The following is a 14,874-nucleotide window of genomic DNA, read 5'->3' as shown; positions in this document are numbered from 1 at the left end:
TAACCCTGCTTTTTTTTCAGTTTGAAATCATTGCCCTTTGCCCTGTTGCTCCATGCCCTTGTCAAAAATTCCTCCCCAGCTCTCTTGTAGCCCATTTAGGTACTTCATAGTGCTAGGTCACCTGGAACTTTCTCCCCTCCAGGCTGAACAAGCTCGAATCTCTCAGCCTGCCTTAATAGCAGAGGTGCTCCAGCCCTTTGACCTTCTTTGTGGCCTCATCTGTATGTGTTCCAACTTGTCCATATCCTTCTTATGTAGGAATTACAGAGTGGATTGCAGTACTCCAGGGGAGATCTCATGATTGTAGAGTTGGGAGAATCACCTCCCTAGATTAAGTAATGTTCTGCACAAATGGGAATTTGGAGACCCTGAAAAACCTGGGAGAATTAGTTAGGGAACTTTACATTATATGCCAAATACAAACATTGCTTATAAAAATCTCTCATTTTTACTTAATAAATAAATAAATAAATAAATAAATAAATATATATATATGTACACAAAAATTCATGAATGCACACATTATATATAAACCAACCTGCTTCATGAAACCACAATGAACAAAGCAAGATAGAATAATGATATTTCTCTCTCTGTAACTAAAGAAGTATGTCTCTCATATATTTTAACAACAAAATTAGCATGAGTCCAAATGCCAGTTAGTTCTCAGAACTCTGCAAGTTGTGGGTCATTGACACCTCTCAGGACTTGTCCCAAGAACAAAGCTAAATTTTTATTTGAAGTGTATTACAGCAAATGATGAATACTTGCCATATGGAAATGTAGCCTTTAGGAGTGAGTTTTGATTTACAGAAAGTGCTAGATGATGCCCTAAAAATTTTGTAGTTACCTAGAGAATACTTTGTACAACTACTGCACTGTATAAGAGCCTGTTTTAAAATAGGCTAAATTTAAGTTTAGACCTTTTCTGCAGAAGAGTTAATTTAATGCAATCCTTGGTGGTACTAAATCAGAAATATTTATGTGGAGTTATTCTGGTTTTTATTTAATCCCAGGCATATTTTTACATATCAGAACAAGACAGGATAAAGTTTTGCCAAACTCAATGCAGTAGAAGGCACTCTCAGGACTCAGACCTTGGTACCACTGTACATACCATTATACTACTGGATTTCACCTTCTGGTGCAATTGAAAGTGGATTCAGAGGAGAAAATCAGTAGTGTATAGTGTATTTATATCACTAGTAGGACACATGTAATTTCTGTTTTGTATTCAAGAAATACCAAGGCAGAAAGACAGCAGAACCTGTCTTTGATTTACTCCTACGACTAGAAGGTGGCAATCCAAACAATAGTGAGGGTGGAAGGAAGCTTGTAGTAAAGTCCCTCCTCAGGTACTCAGGGTGAGTACCCATCATACCGACCTACATACCCATAAAGGAAAGTAGTTATTCCACAGTGACAGGAAGAGCAGGCAGAGATTTTAACTTCAGAAGGTATTTTTTGAAAGTACAATGCCTTTCAGAAGTACTTGTATTCCCACACACAGACTATCTCTCAGTCAAACAATACCATGCTGTACATCTAGAGCACCTGTAGTTCCATTTAACCTATTCTTATATGCTAGACCCTTCTGTAAATATAGTAACATAGCAAAGACAAAAAATACTCCTGCTATTCATGCAACCTGTCTATTCTCTAAGTAGTGCTTTTAGTAGTTTTACTTGTCAAAACATGCACTATCTGTTCAATCTTACTTCTGTTACCTGCATTTTACTCTCCCTGCTATTTGTTCCTGCCTACACACTACCTCAATTTCAACTGCAAAGTCCTTAGGGCAGGACATATTCTGCGTATGATACTTGGATCCTCATTCCTATTTCAGGCTATACAGGAATAGCAGAATCCATGATTTTTGGTTAATTATGACAATTCTGTAGAATCAAATGAAAGTTACTGGCAGAGGCAGGAAATGTTTTTCATTTTGATTAGCTGTGTTTTAAATCTCTGGAGAAAACAAGAAAATTAACTGGAAATTGCTTATAAAAATTTGCCTGGATATAGCAGCACCTGTATCCCATGTGACTTCGCAGGGAAATGAAAAAGCTGTCTGTTCCAAGTGAGAAGTAAACCACAGTGGTTGGTCCAGAATGATTATGAAACAGAAACAGTAGCATGTGACAGGTCTCTACTGACACTGAATGACACCTCTCTTTATGTCCTTACTGCCAAATGATAGAGACATTTTTGATACTGCTCAGTATGCATAGATCTGGCTTTATCAAATGTATGATCTGTGATTGTGGCATCAGTTGCAAGTAATATTAAAGAGTTGCAAATGATATGAAATTATTAAATTTTTCACTCCAGAAATATGTATTTTCCAGAACACAGCAGCTACAATAAAGGATGAAATATTAAGTTTCTTTCAGACAAAAAACTTGTGTAAATCTTCCATAGTGATTTGATAATAATTTGATGGGAAATACCTTGCAGAAGTGCAGACTGAGACAGCACCTGACTTATTTGTAGGCCATGAGCTTCTCCTTGAAATGTGAAAGTAAAACTTTGTTTCTCTTGTAACTACATTGTGTTCAGTTTCTGCAAAATAGTATTGTGTGCAGGAGTCTTACTAATAGTGGAAATTATAAGAAAATGTGCAACCTCCCAGTCAGAGTCACAACAGAGAAATGAAATTTCTTTGTGTTGATTATACAGCTCTGGATATTTTCTGGGATTCATGGGGGAGAAATACTACTTATTGTCAGGTGTGCTTTTTTCTTTTTTTCTTGATTACACAAGTGTTTGGACATAAATTCTTGATTCTTTTATTCTAGTGCATTTCCCACCAGGACTCTTTATGTTTTGCATTAAAAAAAACCCCAAAAATCCATAAATGCCAGAAATGCCAATGAAAAACTCTTTTCAATTGGAAATTTTGAAGCAAAAATGTTCACAATTAATTTGGGATGTGGAATGAGAACTATAGCAGGGATTCAGAAGACATATTAACAAACTGCAGATCAATAGTACTGGCTCATACCAATGGTTCCCTTTTCCCATGTTCCATAGTTTTCCCTGTCTTAAATCACTTTTTTTTTGAGGAAAAATGCTTACTAAGAATGAAAATATCTGCAGGTTTTAACCTGCAGGGCTTTTAAGAATATAATATGGAAGATGCTCAGATAACCAGAAGATTAATCTCATGCTGTCAGCATTAAGCTGTTATTTAGTGGAATATACATGAAAAGCTTATATATTAACTTCATAAAAACATGTGGCCATGGGGAAATAGTATGTATTTTTCTTACTGGCACCTCCCCCCCCTCAAAAAATGTAACATCCAATTTGCCTCAAAGCATCCTTGTCTCATTTCTGGTATGAATTTCAGTTTACAATATTAACACTGAAGGAAAATGTTTAACATGTGCCTTGTCATAGGAACACAAACCATTATCATTGTTTCTGGGTATGAACATACACTATGAGATTAGTTCCTTCCTCATAAACTTTTCAGTTTAAAATAATGGTAACAGGTGGATTCGAACAGATGGGAAGAGCACAAGTTATTAGTATTGGAACAGTACACTGGAGAAAATGTGTTGTTGTTTAAGCACTGACTAATTAACAACTAATTTAAATAGTTTTGGTGCATATGTTTCAAACTTAATAATATCGTGCTAAAGCCAGAGTACCTGTGGCTAAATTGAACGGGTAGAGAAAAGATTATGTCCAATATAGAATTTGGAGCAGGTTTTTGGAGATATATTTACCTTGAGAAAGCAGGAATAAACACATCTTTAAGAAAATGAAATACTACTTAGTACATGCAGACTGCTCTTCCACATAACACACAAGAATAACAGTTCTTCCTTGTAGTCTGAAAATTCCCAACAGTTTGCACCCACATGAGATGATATTAATTTTTAATTTAGTAGTACTTAAGTGAATTCAGATTCACCTTACCTATTTAGGCTTCTAAAGATCTTAGTTTAGGAGCCTGGTCACCAAAGACAATGCACATATTCATAGCTCTCCCTTTTCCTTAAATTTGTGGTAACGTTTATGAAGATATTAAGGCAGCTTCTTACTCAGCTTCTTACTTCTTACTTAGTAACTTCTTACTCAGTTACTTAACACTGTGAACTGAAAGACCCATTAATAACAGAAGCATTAGTCATGAGGATTAAGCAAGCACAATGGGAGCAAGTTCCAAGAAAATATTTCCAGGTGCAATGACAAACTCTCTCCTATTATAGAAATTAGCCATAGACCTGATACTACTATCACTCATGAGTGAAACCAATTGCTATCCCCTCAAAAACAATGTTACATAGTCTAGGAGTAATGTGTTAGTACAGTAGAAAATATGACTTTTTAATAATATCTTTTGGAAGCTGCTGCTCTTTGCTCAGAGAAAATAAGTGCAGCTTGATATGAATGCATTCTACAAAATCACATGTTTCTAACTTTCAAAAGTCTCACATATCATAGACTCCTAGAATGGTTTAGGATGAAAAGGACCTTAAAGATCATTTATTTCCTAGCCTCCTGTCTATTTTGACTCGTCCCAGAAGATGAGGGTAACTGAGGTTCTTGCAAATATATCCCTTGGCATGGATTATAATAAAATGACACTGAATGACTGGTGTAAATATAGATGCATATTTTAGAAAAAGTTGGTTGTAATGGAAAAGAGGTATGTAGCAATTTTAGTTGTTGTCTATAGTAATATAGCAATATAAAAGTCTGAGGAAAATATATATGGAAAAGAAAGAGAAAGAAAGGATAAGAGTGGATAGCAGAGAGGAAATATATCAACACCCATAGATCCAGCAATAAGACCTGGTTGTTGGTGGGTGCAGTCTTGATCCATTGAGGAAGGAGGAAGCCAAAGAAACAAAGAGTTCAGTGGGTTAATATGCATTCAGGTTCACAGGGCAATGCTCAGATACCACCCCTGGAGGAGGGAGTTTTTACATGATGGATCATACACAGTTTTCTGGTGGAAGACCACAGAAATTAATCTGGAGCTTTGGTGGTTGGTGGTGCTTGGAGATAGTCTCTGTCCCAAAACTTGGGGTGATATTTGTATGAGCAGTTGCTTATTTTCCTACATTTTTTGTCCAGATGTGCTAACCGGACATCATCTGGCATTGCAAGGTGAATGCCTTCTTGCTGCAAATTCCTCCTTATACTTATCTCAAGTTCCTGCTGTGGTGGCTTTCTTATGGCAAGTTCCTTCTGGCCTTCTGTGTTTAAGACAAACAATTGTGATCTTCAAGTCCTTACACTGAGGTTGACCAAGTTGCTCAAAGCCACACCCAGCCTGGTCTTGAACCCTTCCAGGAGTGGGACATCACAGCTTCTCCATGTAACCTGTGCTGGTACCTCACCACCCTCACAGTGAAGAATTTCTTCCTAATACTTAAAGTAAACCTTCCTCTTTCAGTTCAAAGTCATTCCCTCTTGTCCCATCATGACATGATTTTATAGAATGTACCTCTCCAGCTTTCTTGCAGCCCTTTTAAGTACTGGAAGGTGCTGTAAGGTCTCCCCAGAGTCTTCTCTCCTCCAGGCTGACTAACTTCAATGCTCTCATCCTGTTAGCTGCTCATATTCCCAATGGTTTACACAAGGTGAACCTAAATAAGATGCAACTTGTTCTTCAAGCCTATTCTGACCATTCTGAAAAATATCTGATTCATTCCATGTTATGTTTAACTCTATAAAACTTAGAGAAGTTTTAAGGACAAAACAGAAATTGAAGTGTCTGTCTGTAGACATCCTAAGTTTTGTCTTGGAAGATTCAGACCTTAACATAAGAAGGGAATACATACTTATGTAGAAAAATTATACATAAGCTGAGATATAAAGCAAATCAAACTATCATGAGGAGTGTTGGATTGATTGTGCCTATGTAATTTTGTATTGATTTATTTATACATAGGTGTGTTTTTCTATTACTAATTGCTTTTGATCAGATAGGAGTTCTTGCTCTTATCTCGGAAATAGCTTTTGTCAGCAGGCAGAAGGGCAGAGATTTTACTGAGAGGCAGAACATGAGCTGATGGTCCCCCAAAGAGCAATGATGAGGATATGTGGCAATGCTTCTTGTATTGATGGCATCATTAGCTTATTATGATGGTAGCATTTGTACAAGAAATTGATAACAAATGATGCTGAGTTATTGGACAATGCTATCAGACAAATAGAATGCTAGAATAGCATCACTCCTGAGAAATATAATCATTGTAGTAATGCTAGCACAACCCTCACTTGCTTGGTTTTTCAAGGACAAGATTAATTGCTGCTGGAGAAAATCTTGATTGAATGGCTTATAGTTAAGTTTATCTATCACATAATTTACATGCATGCTTTTATTGTTTATATGCAGCCTTTTAGTTGCAGCTGAAATCATAATTGAAAAATTGGTCTGGATTACTTTCAGTGTCTTCTCAAAATTTGCAGAGCCATTTCTCTAAACAAAACTATGAGGAAATACAGGTATTTGCAAGGTTTCTGATGAGACAGGAATAGTAGACAGTAATCTATAAGAGTAATTTCTAAAAATTCAGTCTTGTGGCTCCTTTTTACTGCACACATCTGCCTCTCTTCCCTTGACGAAAATCTATAAAATGAAAGAATTGTATTTATTCCTAGGCTTCTGAAGACTTAAAGATAAAGAGTTCTATGAAAGACATGATATCTAGCATTATCTAAGTTAATGGATAATAAAGGAGCTGTGACACAGGACAGCCCAGAGCAATAGATTTAGCTTACTCAAACACAGTGTTTCTTTCTGAGGTATATGATAAAAGCTTCATTTCTCCTTTCATAGATGAGGAAAGATCACATTGTCAGCTTATCTTGCACATCAACACAAAGCAAAAAATAAATCAGCACAAAAATAAACAGTATATTTCCCTGTCTGGTTCACTTGCAGCCTTGTCAAGTTCTCTCTCAGCACTAAAGGCAGTTGAAAATCACAGAAGGTTTTTTATCACTCTCTTAAGTGAATGGCTTTAGGCTGGAAATTGGTCTTTACAGAACTGTGTCTTTCCCTCTGGCACTGCAGTAGTTGTTGAATCAGTTTGGTTCTATTTGTCTGGTCTAATTACTAATATGCTTCTCCCCTCACAAAGCAAAAAATAATAAGTCTTAATGAACTCATCCTATTGCATGGGAGAAGTCATACCTATTCACTTACAACCCCAGAAGAAGGAATTATGTCCATTCTTTGCAATTATATCTGTTGCCCTGTTGTCTGATTTCTCCAACAATGAACTCTGAGGAATAAATAGATGCTCAACCAATTCCTAGAGATGGAATGGATGTCCCACCCACTTATAATACTGACAAATTCCTCATGTTTCAGCAATGCATTAAGCAAAGCTAAATAGAAAATTACAATATGTATTCTCTGTCTTTACCATATGCTCTCTACAGACATGCGCTATATACACCATCTAATTCTATAAATGAAGTGGGGTCAGTACTCACCATGATTTGGGCAGAGTTTTGGCTCTTAAAACTTGATATATTTAGGCTGTCATATTATGTTCATCACAAAGATTTGCTTTCACAGCCAGTGGGGATAATAATGCTATAGGCATTTACAGATGTCAAAAGTCTGAGACCCTGAGTCCTTACAGTAATTACTTTGAAGTCTAAAATTAAGAGAGGACAATGTAAATGAGGAATTGCCTTGGTGGATGAAAGGAATTGTATATCCAAATAAAGCCTTGGAAAATTGCCTTTGAAGTACAATCTGTGAAAGAAAATCTAAGTATTGAAAAATCTCCACTCAGAATTTTTTTTTGATGGTTTCTGTCTGGTTTCTTGAGAATATCAGCCATTGCCTGGGCCGAGCATCATCTCTCTCTCTACAGGAGATATCTGTACAAGTAAATGCAGGCTCAGAGAAGTATAGTTAGCTGAACAGATGAGAAAGCCAAAACCAGGCAGCAATTTAATTAAAAAGGAACTCCTGATTGATGATGTGCTGGAGAGTGCATGGAATTGAGTCTCAATTACTTCATACCAGTGAATTCAAGGTGAGAGAAGTGGGTTTTGCAAATTGTACTAAGGTGAGAGTGAAGTTAGCTCTAGGAAATAGAGACAGCAGATAAGCTGTTAAAGAAGGCAGAAGGAATGAGGAGATGGCTATTATTTTTGTGGACAGATGAACTAAACAGGGCTGGTCTTGGCTCTGGAGTCCCACTATTAATTCTATTCAGTTACTCCAGTACTCCCTTAGATGGTAGTGGCCTATTCCAAATGGACTTTTTCCATAAAATTGTCAGGACGAGGATTTGAGAGTTAGCAAGGGCCATGAAAACTTTCCAAATAGGCATTTTTCCTACAGTCCTTCTGTTTGAGTGAGAGGATTAAATACCATGGCTGTTCCCTCTAAGAGGAACTTCTTCCCAGCAACTGGTCCTGAGCAGACTGGATGAGCTTTAGCTCAGCTGATATTTCCTCCACACAGAAGAATGCAGAAGAGCCTGACAGCTGGTATCAGATCACACTTGTATGCACTTGTATGCACTTCCTGAGAGAGTTCCAACTAAGAGCATACAGGCAGTCCTGTATATGTGGTTCCTAAGTGAAATCTGACTTTCATTTTTTATGAAAATTATGATACCACATCCTTGGAATTGTTCCAGGCCAGGCTAGATGGGAGTCTTAGCAACAGAAGAAGTCCCTGTCCATGGCATGAGACTGATGATCTTTGAGGTCCCTTCTATCCCAAACTGTTCTGTGATTCTATAAAATATTCAAATACTCTCTATTTCTTAATTTTTAAGTGCATATGACAGATTCTAAGGGCAGTTTGGCTATATTGGTCCTAGATATAATTGCATATTTACTATGCTTCAGCAGACATTTCTAAATTTATTTTCTCTCCATTTTACCTCTTTCTCCCCTTTCTTCATGATTTTGCCTGTAAAGACTGTGAAGCTCTTGGACCTAACTCTGAAAGGAGTAGAGAATAAAATATCGTGGTACATCACTTATGCAGAGGATGGCCTCTTCTGTGCTGCAGGATTTTCTTTATGCAGTTCAGATGCCTAAAGTACATAAAAGAGATGCTGTAGAAAATCTACCAAGGCTAGAAGAAGCCCCACAGCATTACTCAATTTTTATAAGAGAGAAACAGAAACATTATTCTCTCTCAACATTTAGTATCATATAGTTTATCTCTCTCTCTTCCTGAAAGCTTTCTTAGAGTCCCTTGGAAAAAAATGAGTCACTCTCTCACACACATCAACTTTCAGATACTTTTAGAATAATGTGCCTTTTCAAATATTTTTTTTTTAACTGAGAACTTCTTCAAATAAATATTTTCTCCTTGAAGGATTTTAAATGCTTAATAATCCCAAGATGTTTCTAAATACTAGAAACATCTAATTAAAAAAACCCTCTCTGCCTTTTACAAGGATTATGAAACACATCCATTAATGGTGCACTGAAGTGACAAAGTCATCACAGGTAGAAAGAGAGACTTCGAAGGAAAAGAGGAAGCCTATGTTTTTTTCTACTTTAGTAATTTCTTATAGACAATCTGGTCAACCTCTGAAGCTGCTGTTTGTTGAGGAATAAAATCTCACTTGATACAAGGAACTGTATATGAAAGAATAATGAAACCCTTAAGTACTGAATTAATTACTATAAGAACAAATTTCTGGAACCTGAAGTTGAAATATCCTCACCCTTAATCTTGTTTAGTTTAAAGATGTCACAGAACATCACAGCACATCTGGATCCTCCTGGGTCATATTCTTACCTGTGCCATTAATACAGTGCCATGGCATCATTAGTGTCATGTGCTTTTGAATAAATATGGAGGGGTTTATCCTGTGATTGTTGATGCTCTGCTATTTAACTCCAAAAATGCCAGACCTTGCTTCTTCCTTCTTCAGTTCAGCTTTAATTTCTGTTGTATGCTTTGGTTACTTTGGGGCACTGTGGGCACTGCCCAGGACAGATCAGATAACCACAAACTGCATATTGTGTCTGTGAAGCACTGCAGCTGAAGCAGTCAGGAAAGTGATATCAAACAGCAGATCATAGTTTGAAAGGCTGATGAAGTAATTTAATGTACTGTGGAGACATCTCCAGAGACTGCTGGTGTCAAATATGGAAATCCCTGCATTCTTTTTCTTCCCCTCCTTTCTAGTTAAATCATCCTTCAAGATGTATGAGTTCAACATACTTCTAGCTTGAAAGTGTCTATAATTTTTTCACATGCTGAAAGGTTCAAGAGTCGCCTAAAAATGTTAAAACTTCTACTTAGTCTGTCCTTAAACTTGCATCATATTCAGAATTCATCTAACCCCTTTTTCCCATGAAGAATTTGAAATGTTTTGAGAAAAAGGAAGAAACAGAGGGAGGGAAGGAAGGAAGGAAGGAAGGAAGGAAGGAAGGAAGGAAGGAAGGAAGGAAGGAAGGAAGGAAGGAAGGAAGGAAGGAAGGAAGGAAGGAAGGAAGGAAGGAAGGAAGGAAGGAAGGAAGGAAGGAAGGAAGGAAGGAAGGAAGGAAGGAAGGAAGGAAGGAAGGAAGGAAGGAAGGAAGGAAGGAAGGAAGGAAGGAAGGAAGGAAGGAAGGAGGCAAAAGAAGAAGAAAACAAAAGAGAATGAAGATAAAGCAGAATAAAAGAGAAAGAGAAAGAGAAAGAGAAAGAGAAAGAGAAAGAGAAAGAGAAAGAGAAAGAGAAAGAAAGAGAAAGAGAAAGAGAAAGAGAAAGAGAAAGAGAAAGAGAAAGAGAAAGAGAAAGAGAAAGAGAAAGAGAAAGAGAAAGAGAAAGAGAAAGAGAAAGAGAAAGAGAAAGAGAAAGAGAAAGAGAAAGAGAAAGAGAAAGAGAGAAAGAAAGAGAAAGAGAGGAAGATTGCTCTTATGCCTTTGTTATGCAGGCTAAATTTAGCCTCCAAGGCACCTCTTGTAGCAGAAAAGCCCCAGATCGTTCTCATGCTCTTAATAGGATCAGTCCTTTGTTAATAATGATCTGCCAACAAGCTTTGTTTATCCCAGATGCATTCTACTGGATCCAGCCCACATGTGACAGTGCTGGCAAAAATAAATCTATCTGTCTCTTGTCAGAATGGCCAATATGTTTTCATATGCTTCCTAGAGAACAAATTCTGCAATTTATAACCCAGTTTTGCAAAGCAAAGAAAAATAGATAACTAAGCAGCAATATGTCTAGACTCAACACTTCAGCCCAGAAAACACTCCCAGAATTGCAAAATTATTTTGACTAGTGAATTATGTGGGTCAGTTACTCAAGCTTTAGAAAATGTAAAATTATACTGAATATTATGAAAGCACAGGCTAGTATAGGTTTCATACTTGACTTCAACTGGTTCATCTTTACAGATGGGCAACAGTATGATAACAGTCTTTTTAAGACACTGAATTGCTTATCCAGTACAAAAGAATACAGATAAGCAAATGTATAACAGCCTGACATGTTTATGTTTATATTGGATTTTTCAGTGTGTCTCATGTAAAATATGGAAAAAGTTTGTACTCTTTTCTAATTCTTGTTAATGTTTGGAATTTATCTTGAGTTTTTATGGATTAGGTCAGCTACTGAAATAAATAAAATTACTAAATATATGAGAATAATTTGCATTTAAGTTACCATCATGACAATTTTCATTAAATCCATGCATTGGGATGAATAACCACTTGAGAAGTACAGTAGAGAAATGGCAAATATACTTCACATCTGTAGGCAATTGAAGACATACTCAACTTTAGTTTTTGGTATATTGATGAAGGACTTTAAAGTTTTTTAGAGGAAAAGTTTGGTTTAGCATAGGTGATAAGGGGAAAAATATGGCAATAAATCTTTATCACACAAACCGTCACGGCAACATGAGGGAAGAGGAAAGAAAACTTGGAAACAACAGATGTGTCTGTTAGTTCTGTCAAAGCAAAAAAGAGGGCAAAAATACTATTTTCCATGGAATGAAGAGATGAGTAAGTTAGTTCCTTATTTTCTCTGTAAACAGTAATAATCAGATAGGGACAAAAGAAAGGAAGATGTTGCAAGGGTTTGATCAGTCTTTAGGGGCTGTAAATTAAGGAATAAACTGTGACTTTTGTCTAGGTAATTCTGAGGAAACTATCCAAAGGGATAAAATGGATTGATTTTCCCTATAGGAAACTAGCTAAAATAGAAGTAGCAACAGAATCAGTCAGTGGGAACTTTATTGCTTTGCAACAGGACTGAAAAAGTAATATTCCCTGATTTTGCATACAAAGAAATTGAGGTTGACAATATCTATTGATTCAACCACTGCCTTCCCACTTCCCTCTGCCTCCTCAACAGCTGGATTAGTCCTAAATGTCAAAAGTGTCCAGTTCTCAAAGTTTGGCCTGATGGCTTAAAATAACAGTTAACTTCTTCATTCACATTGCATGCTAATGAGCAGAACAATAATTTTCTACCTTTACAATTATTTAATCATCAATAGGCTGTCCAATCTTTTTTGTATTTAGTATTATAATGACAAGAGTATCTCTTATGTTCTTTCATGAATAATAGGTATATTTCTAAATAGTCAAAAAGGTAGTGACAGAAATTGAAACTTGTGAATTCTGTTGAAAATTGTTCAGTGACAATGAGTTCCTTGCATGTAATAGATCTATTATTTCAGGCTACAGAACTTGTTGATGGAAAAGTGTGTATTTCTGGATATGTGTGTTCAAGAATTTTTGAGGTACCTTTATTTAATGATCAGTGGCATGTTTAGGAGTCACCTTCACTTGTCAACCAATTTTCTGTTGAACTGAGTCAGAACTTCCATACTCAGTTTTTCTTCTAATGAGTTGACAGAGATCAGCTATAAATTGCAAGCTGCATTCAAGTTAGATTTTCAAATATTTTTGGGGGCATAAAATTGGCATTTTTTATGTGCTTCACTTAACATAAATAATGCATCAGTTTATCTTATGCTGAATAATTCAAATCAAATGTTGGTAAACTATGAAAGCCTTTTTATATGGAGATTTAGAAAGAACCATACCTCCTTTGAGATTTATGCTGAATGTGTTCACTGTGGACCTTTTAACATTTTTTAAAAGATTCTTGTTGATATTATGCATGTGTTTTTCATTCTGTTGGGGGAAAAAATCACTTTTGTTTTTGCATGACAGATGGCAACCACAAAAGAAATCATATTAGATGTATTTGAAACCCATCATATGAATTTAAATTTTGTACACAGATGTTTCCCAACAAGCAGTGTTTTGCAGAGAAATTTAGGGAGCAGAGAGAAAAAAGTATTTGTTAACATGTGCACATGCATACGTTTATATATTTATATATATGTATATTATGATGTGTTACACTTTCTTCTGCTACAAGAGTAGCAATGGCAGATTAAAAAATATTGTAGCTGGGAAAGAAAAACTCTTTAGTTCAAGTTTTAACATGTTTTATGTCTGCACAGCAGAGCAAGAGAACAGGAAGAATGCATTTAATAGGAAACCCTATTGATTTAGAACTTGAATTTGACTTAGTCTTCATCAGTGTGCATGTCAATCATACCAGTGTATCTGCAAGTAAAATGAATCTTGAAATATAGCTTGTGGAAGGTTTTTCTTCCTTCAGTGGAGACCTTTCTAATGAAAAAGAACAAAAATAAGTATCTAATAAATAAGGAATACATCAGACAATTACTTCAAAAATTTTGATTGGGTAATATTACCCCAGAATCAAGATCTCTTAAACTTTCTTCACAATCCAAACTCCTATAATATAAAATCTATTCTTTTATAATGGGTATTCTACAGCTATAATGCAATGGTCAAAATCAGCTGCGGACCAAAATAAGTCACTAAAACCACTTAAAATATTTTAAAAAACCCAAAACCAAATAAAACCAACATATCTTTTTTTTTTTTCTACTCTTTTTTTTTTTCTTTTGGGTTACTTTTTGCAAGAATCAGTTCCTCTGGTTTTTCCTGAGGCAAGCATCAGCTTTTCAGCACAAATAGAGAAGACAGCAGCACTTGGAGGAGAAGGAGCAACCAGGGATTGGGACAAGTCAGAATTGTCTTCAGTAGACATGATCATAGCACATTCATGGAGCTAAACTAAAGGAGCTCCAATCTCAAGGTGAATTAGGGACCTAAACACAAAAAAGCAAATAAATATGAAGAAATAGAGTGGCAGTATGCAGCACGCACTATAACTTTTTCATTTTTCATATTGGACTATGACAGTATTCAAGAATTAGATTTTTTTTAATGTAGAATTTCTAAGGTAGAGGCAAAAACCATGAGTCCTAACTGTAGTATAGCTTTTGATGCAATAGAACGTGAAATTATATAACATGCTAAGAAAATCTACTCTAAAATGCCTGTGGCCCAATAGTTCTGAAAAAAAACTTTTCACACTTCTAATTTTTTCCCCCAAAAGAATGAAAAAGACATACATAGTATTAATTAATTTGGTTTATCTGAAATATTTTGTGATCAGTATCAGTTTTTCTGGTAAGATGATAGAGCAGGTTCTCCTGAAAACTCTGCTAAAGCACATGGAAAATAAGAAGGTGATTGGTGGTGGTTAGCATGGCTCCACTAAAGGCAAGTTGTACCTCACAAATTTGCTGGTCTTCTATGATGGGGTTATAGCTTTGAGGGAAGAACATCTACCCAGACTTGTGCAAAACATTTTGCAACGTCCCTGGGCAGGGGTTTGAGCCACTAGACTTAGTGGGTGGCATTCCTACACATGGCAAAGGGGGTTGGAATCAGATGATTTTTAATGTCATTCCAACCCAAACCATTGTCTGAGCCTATGATGTTTCCATAAAACAAAACAAAACAAAACAAATCAAAAACTACTTTCAATTTTATTCTGTTTTATTGGCCTTAAATGTTGTCAGCATAACAATT

General features: G+C 36.1%; 1 protein-coding gene across 33 annotated transcripts in view; it reads left to right on the top strand.

The window, feature by feature from the left end:
• Positions 1 to 14,874, top strand: part of TENM4 (teneurin transmembrane protein 4) — a 1,535,912-nt gene that overhangs the window by 20,363 nt on the left and 1,500,675 nt on the right. The gene's annotated exons all lie outside the window — the stretch shown is intronic.

Source organism: Taeniopygia guttata, chromosome 1, assembly GCF_048771995.1.
Source record: "Taeniopygia guttata chromosome 1, bTaeGut7.mat, whole genome shotgun sequence".
Classification (NCBI taxonomy): Eukaryota; Metazoa; Chordata; class Aves; order Passeriformes; family Estrildidae; genus Taeniopygia; species Taeniopygia guttata.
The sequence above is the reverse complement of the archived record's forward strand: the minus strand, read 5'-3'. Positions and strand labels throughout refer to the sequence as shown.